Genomic DNA, 7,382 nt, shown 5'->3' on the forward strand with positions numbered 1-7,382 from the left:
TTCTCCTGGCCCCAGAGAACTTCACCAAAAATGCTGACCCATTTTCACAACCTGAGAATGGGCCTGTGAAACTGAGGTGCCATTTTTGGTACAGTTTTAGCCTGCCCAACCCAATGTCTGCTTCAGTTCATAGCTATGCTAGTTACTGCTTAACACTGCAGGCCTGCATGCAGGAACCATACTACCAATCAAACATATGAATCGAGACTAAGAATGTTCCAGGACGGGCACAACAAATACACATTAATAACCACAGGAGTGAAACACCTCCTGTGACACAAGTCTCCGTTGCATGATGTACAGAGATTTTATGACACATGGTCCAGCCTAGGATATTGGAAAAGCACAAATTATTGGCACATTCACACAAGTGAACTTCCTAGCATAGGATGAGGCTGCCTGGCAGTGGAATCTGTTTGCTTCAGTATTTCACAATGAAGCTATGTTGGGACTAATCAGAGACCTTCTGCAACTAATAGGCAGCATGTCGGAGGGAAGTTAAAATAAAGTCAGATGTGGTCAGCAAGATCTTCCCCCGATAAATCCGTGAAGCTATTCAGGGTCCAATTTTCTAATTTATAAGGTGGTGCTATATATCTTCAGTCCCAAGTCAGATGGGTTGGGGGTATTTATTTTGAAACTCAAAAGCAATCACTACTCTTTCTTCATGCTGGGAAGAAGAATGCCTGTCTTGGCCAAAGAAGACAACCCTTCTTCCACTCCTTGATTCCAGAAAGATAGGAAGTTTGTATACCTATCACAGTTTCTATCATGAGTCACATACAGGCAGTGCATAGCCAACTGAAAACAAGATACCATATTTACTTCACCAGTCACCCAAAGCTGAAATACATGGAACAGAACCTGTTAGAAACAAGAGTCTATACAATTGTTCAAAGACTCCTATAGGGGATTTTCTCTCCCCAGCACTGCCACCACCTATGGGGAAACTGGGCAATCCCACCTATGGGGTTTCTTATTTATAGCAAATGCTTATACTTCTGGGCCTAAGGAACTCTCTGCCACTATAACTCAGAGTGCCACAAGATGACCCTTTTCTGCTGCCACCAGTTATACTAAAATACGTACTTTAAAACCCCTAGCAGATGGCATAAGATGCTTAGGCATGAGATGGGCACCAAACTAGAGACAAGATGAACTATTAAACAAGTAAATTTATTGAAGGGATATTTTACACATATGAGATTACTAATATTTACGTACTTTGGGGTTATCACAAGACTGCTTAGTTACAATTCTTAAGGTCTCAAGAAACACTGTTGCTGCAACAAGCCCCTTAGGGCGCAATCCTATGGCCGCTAGTCAGCGGCTAGATGGCCATAGGATAGGTCAATCCTCAGGCAACTGACCCGGGAGCCCTGCCTCATGGGCAGCACAGATCAGCCCCGCACTCCGCGCTCGAAAGAGCAGCACAGAGCAGCGAAAACAGGGCGTTCCTGGGGGCAGGGCGGGCAGAAGTGCCTTTCCGACACTTCCTATGTGTCATCCAGCCTCTGCCCCATGCCCCACTCCGACTTCCCGTGGCTAGATAGCCAAAATCGGCTGTCTAGCCGTGAATGCAGGGCAGCTGAAGCACGGAGGAGAAGATCCCCTCTGCGCTGCTCCTGCCCTGAATTGGATAGGTGGTCACCTCTGAGTTCAGAGGCAGCCACCTATCCCGATAGGATTGCACCCTCCATGACTTAGGCCAAATTCCCTAAACCTCCACCCCAGCCAAATACACTCACAACCAGGTCCAGCTCTTGAGTAAAATCTTCCCCTGACTCCCAACGTTCCTCCTGTTGTATTTCATAGAATCATAGAATAGCAGGGCTGGAAGGGGCCTACAAGACCATCGAGTCCAACCCCCTGCTCAGTGCAGGAATCCAAGTCAGAGCATCCCTGACAGGTGGCTGGCCAGCCTCGTCTTGAATGCCTCCAGTGTGGGAGAGCCCACCACCTCCCTAGGTAATGGGTTCCATTGTCGTATTGCTCTGTCATATTTCTGGCTGCTTCGATAGTTTATCTGGGTTTTTACTGCCTGTTTGTATAACCTTCTTCTGGCAAGATCTTAGGGCAGCCTCTTGGCATAACACAGCCACCTACTCCCTGCATCTGATCTTCACCAGCCATGAAAGACTATCCCACAAAGAAGGAATAGTTTAATATGAAGGCCTTAGCTATTCACTTTCTCCTCAGCTTTCTCTTAGCCCTTCTGAAACACCACACACAGATCAGCAGACCTCCTCCCTCATTCTCCACAGATTAACTTAACTGTCAACTGTCATACCTTAACTGTCATTTCCCAACTGCTCTTTTCCACCTAGCTAGAATTGCCAGCCAACATCTAACAACATCTAACAACATCCAGGCCCCATCTAACAATATTCAAAGAAATTGTCTCTCTCTTCCCCTTCAGAATACGACTAAGTAACAGCTAGACAAAACTACTTGACAGAAACAAAACAAGGTCTCAGGCCTACTCAGGTATACTGTAGCCTCACAGAGACCACACAAACATTACATAATATTAACAGTTATATACAGGGCATTTCTTCACAGCACCTTTTTTTAAACTACTTTATAATTTCAGTTTTCATCTGGGTTCCAGAGAAAGCAAATGTAACCCTAAATATCAGCAACACAGCTGTGTTTTATGGGAAAATAAATGACAGTTATTAACTCACTGCTTCCATTAAAATACTTCATTTACAAAACATATTTGACAGCTCAAGTTTGTTTGCAATGCAGAACTGTCCTCCCAAACCCCACGTGTCCCTGTGAACCACAATTACTTCTTTGATTTTGGTTCTTCCACAGAGACCCCCTAAAAGGGAAGTGATGAATGAGATCCTGTCAGGCTTCAGTCCCTTGGTGGCCTTGAATCCATCCTGTTATCTGTTACACTGCCATCCATGACAGTGATGAACGCAAGGCAGGCAGCTGACGACACCCCTATTCATTACCCAAAAAGAGAAGAGAAAGGATTAAGCCTGCCAGCCTTCAGTGCTTCACTCAGATCTATAGAGTAGCCCTTTGGAGGGCTTGGTTAAGGAGGAGATGTAGAGACCTATTTATACATTTGAGAAGAAAACAGAAGATATTCAAAATTATTTAGGCCTACCATGCTGGTTCTTAACCAACTAACTTTATACACATTTCCCCAACTTTGGCAATAAATATGTTTTTTAGGTTTGTTTGGTTTTAAATAATCACAAAAGTGGGATACAATTACGGTCAACTGAGTATCATGGGCAATATTCTTCCTTTTTTTGGAGTTTTTCCTCCACCACTGCTAAACATTTTCTGTGCTTTCCTCGGTTCAGACTTGTTTCCTCTCTGAGAAGTATACATCTATCCAGCCAGAAGTTGGTTTTTTCCACAGTAATACACCTGACTGGAGATAATCCATTACTATGGATCTGTTGCTCCTGGGAAAGGCATTCTTCTTGACCACAGCATTTTTTAATGAGACCAAATGGTAACAATGCAACAGTATATGATAATCAAGCAAGTACATTACGATTACAACATGTTTTCCTTCTTTTTTCCAAATGAAAATGGAACTATCAGTTCTTTAGAAATTCAGGAGCCATTTTCAACCCAGTTAACAACAGGGATGTAAAATTCCAGGTGCCCAATAGGCAGGTAAACAGTTGTGCCTGACGACTAACACCTGTGTTGCTGAAGGCTATGACTTCCATGCATGCTTCCTGGCTGCTCACAATTAAGCACTGCCTGAAAGGAAGACTGCACCAATAAAACCAAGATCATTCCTCTCACTGATATGCTCAGTTCCCCATCTCTATCTCATTCCATCTAGCTCCTAGGAAATCTTGCTAGCTCCTATATTTTGCCCACCACCACCACCACCAATGCACCCTTGATTAAAAAATATGCTTCACTCTACACATCGCCATACCATCACAGTTGTCTGCATTACATGGTGTATTTTGAATGATGCCATATGTTGGGAGATTTTCCATTATAATATTTATTCATTTGTGTGGTTGTCAGTACATTGGATTGCATATAATATAGGCAAGGACTGATGTGTGAATCATAAAATAGCAATAATACTGAAATCTTGATGCATTCCTATTTATCAATAAAGATTTATAAAGGACTGTCAACAAAGATCTAGCTAAACACTTTGATTTCTCTCCCTCTGCTTTGATGCTTTCTCCTTTGACATCTTCTTAAATGTACCTTTTTATTTTCTTCAGGCAAGAAATGGGCCAGGAAAACTTCTTTTGACATATCAATTCCTAAAAAATACTCTGGGCATTCAGTTTAGAGTATTTTCTTTGATTTTCAGTGCACACATTTATGATATTACTACCAGTCTCATAAACCCAATAGTCAACAGAATTCTGGAACCTGTCTATATTTCTTAATTTTTCTTAGCAGTTTATGGATTAATTAGTGTTAATTCAATTAGAATAGTACCACTTCAGCTTTCATTTAATATTCACTACTATGGAAAAATAACTAGATTTTAAATATAGCATGGGAGTGTGATAATTTATTTCCTTATTATTTCACTATGCTTAAAGTGCAGAAAAGGGCAACTAAAACGATCAAGGCGCTGCAGCATCTCCCCTATGAGGGAAAGTTACAACAACTGGGATGGTTTAGCTTGGAAAAAAAGAGGGTAAGGGAAGACATCATAGCGGTCTACAAAATTATGCATGGTGTGGAGTATGTAGATTGGGAGACATTTTTCTCCCTCTCTCAAAATACTAGAACCTGGGGTCATCCCATGAAGCTGATTGGTGGGAGATTCAGGACAGATAAAAGGAAGTACTTCTTCATACAGCGCATAGTTGGACTATGGAATTCTCTGCCACAGGAAGTGATGATGGCCACCAGTTTGGATGGCTTTAAAAGGGGGTTAGACAAATTCCTGGAGGAGAAGGCTATCAATGGCTGTTTCTCTTGATGGCTATGTGCTACCTCCAGTACCAGAGGCAGTGAGGCTATGTACACCAGTTGCTGGGGAACATGGTTGGGAGGGTGCTGTTGCGCTCATGCCCTGCTTGTGGGTTCCCCGGTCAACAGCTGTTTGGCCACTGTGTGAACAGAATACTGGACTAGGTGGACCCTTGGTCTGATCCAGCATGGCTACTCTTATGTTCTTATGTTACAGAATACTTTGACTCTGGGCTCCCCTATGCAATTCTGATTATAGACAGTCACACATGCACACATCACACCAAGAAAGATTTGAAAAATGGGAATGTTTAGTGGATGAACAGGAAGCAATATTAAGGGAATATAAACTTGGCAAGTTGTTCATACATTAATTCTGGGAAAGGGTATATAATAGCTTTGCCTGGCATTTTTAGTGGCAATATGCAGTGTAAGTACACTGAGGGAAAATCAATTAATCCTAGTCAAGGTACACTAGAGAAGAATTTGAGTGTATAGTTCAGCTGTGAATGAGTGATTCCTCCATCATCTGAAAAATCAAAAATCAGTTTCCATTTTTAAAGGCCCACTTCCTGCCCTGTGCTTCATACAGCTTTTGAAGTCTGACTAATCTGGGCTCATTTCCATTCCTTTTCCACCACTCTCTATAAACTTCTGTATCTGCAACCTTTCGGTAAACTAGTAGACAAGAAGGAACCGTCAGTGTTACTGCTGGAGCAAAAGACTCCATCAATCCAGTTATTAGAACTCCCTTCTTTGAGCTAATCAAAAGTGCAGCAGCATCCAAAACTCCAAGGGACTCACTCCAAAGTTGGCAGACCTTCTCAAGAAATGACTCTGATCAATGGTCCAAGCTAATCAAAAAAAGGTGGAACGTTTCATAGCCTGCAGCTCAATTACAAGGATGATTCACTTCAGAGGGCAAGAGACCTTAAAATGGAAATAATCCAAGCAAGGTAAAAAAGAAGAAACAAATCAACCCACTCGGCAAAGAACTTTCCTCCTGAAGCAGGAGGGAGAAAGATAGTCCTCGGTTTTACTTGTTAGAAATATTTCAGGCAATATATCAAATCTATATAATCAGAGTTCATAGTATGCAATTAAAGCCACGTCATATCTACTTCTGTGAAAGGGTACAACAGTGCATCAAATAGCACTGAATGAAACCCCAGTACTAAACCAGTAATAATAATCATAAAAATGCAAGAGAACCAAGACACTATCGCAGCATGTAGGAAAACAAGCCCTGCTGGATGTATTTCTTAATGCTCCATAATTCTCTCTAACTTTGAAAAGTGCACCCTGCAAAACCTAAGGTATATATCATAAGCCAGGGAAGGAGCTCTCTTTGTTGCTAAACACCCTGGCTTGAGAAAGCAGCCTTTAAAAAAAAAATCATGAGAAAGTTGGGGTGTTCTTTTCCAAGCCTGGGGAAAAAAAACCTATTGTAAGGTCTGACTTTGCTTCTCACCCATTCTCTGGAGTTTCTTTGTATGTCAGAATGTGCCTCCATTTGTCTTCAAACCCAACTCTTTCCTGGCTCTGGCTGCAGCACACATGAGAAGTCGGTGAGTGGTCTGTTGTAGGCTAATGCAGCCCTGCTGGGGAAAAATCTTTCTGAAAATGAAAGACAAGTAGACTGCCCCCCCCCCCCGCCGCCAAAAAAAGTTGGAAAAAGGGAACTGAAACAAAGCATTTGCTTAACTTGAAGTCCAAAATACCTTTCTTTTCTTTTCTTTTTTGTCTAGTTTTTGCTATGGGTAACTTTTATCATAAGGAACAGATATTTCAGGGACCCCTTGAAAGTTTCAAATATATGATGATTGATGGCCAGTCAACAGAAACATTCAGAAAGCAATAAGCTGTAAAAGGAAGGAATGTGGCAAGCCTGCCTCAGGATTGCCTAACAGTGCCTTTCAATTTTCTTTCATCACATCATTTCTTCAGACTGTAAGCACTGCAGGGTGAGAACAAGCAGGGATTTTGCTGAGTATCTGGAGTCGCCATTATGTAATCCAAATGGCCTGTGGTGGCAACCTGAGGATAAAAGATTTAAAGGAAGAGAAACACAAAGACTGGTTCAGTGAAAGAAAAAAGAGAGAACAGCATGATCTGTGTAAACCCATTGGGAGTGTCCTGGAGAACTCTTTGATGAAAGATTGAGAGTGCTCTGGAGGAAAAAGAGTATTTATTGAAGTAAAAACCAATAGAAGGTCTTTGGGAATGAGGCTAGTAGGGTCACTCTTTTTCTCCTTTTACCTTCCTTCCTATTTATTTATTTATTTGCATTTTTGTACATACTAACCAATCCTATAGCCTTCAAATATTTATCTGACATGAAACATCATATTCAACAAGAGCACATCTGCTAACGTCACCCCACAAAGTCAAACAGGCAGGCATAGCAGTCCTGGGTCCTTCCGGGTTTCTTTTAATGAGAAGTCAAAGAC

General features: G+C 41.8%; 1 long non-coding RNA gene across 1 annotated transcript in view; it reads right to left on the reverse strand.

Annotated features, from left to right (window-relative positions):
- The window catches only part of LOC146343901 (uncharacterized), a 94,023-nt gene extending 87,466 nt beyond the window's left edge, over positions 1-6,557 (reverse strand). The window contains exon 1 of the long non-coding RNA XR_014792572.1: positions 6,404-6,557. This is a non-coding gene — a long non-coding RNA (uncharacterized LOC146343901). The remainder of the gene's footprint in view (positions 1-6,403) is intronic.
- Between the last annotated feature and the right edge of the window lie 825 nt (positions 6,558-7,382).

This window comes from Heloderma suspectum, chromosome 5, assembly GCF_057233095.1.
Source record: "Heloderma suspectum isolate Gila_16-S chromosome 5, 16-S_ref, whole genome shotgun sequence".
NCBI lineage: Eukaryota > Metazoa > Chordata > Lepidosauria > Squamata > Helodermatidae > Heloderma > Heloderma suspectum.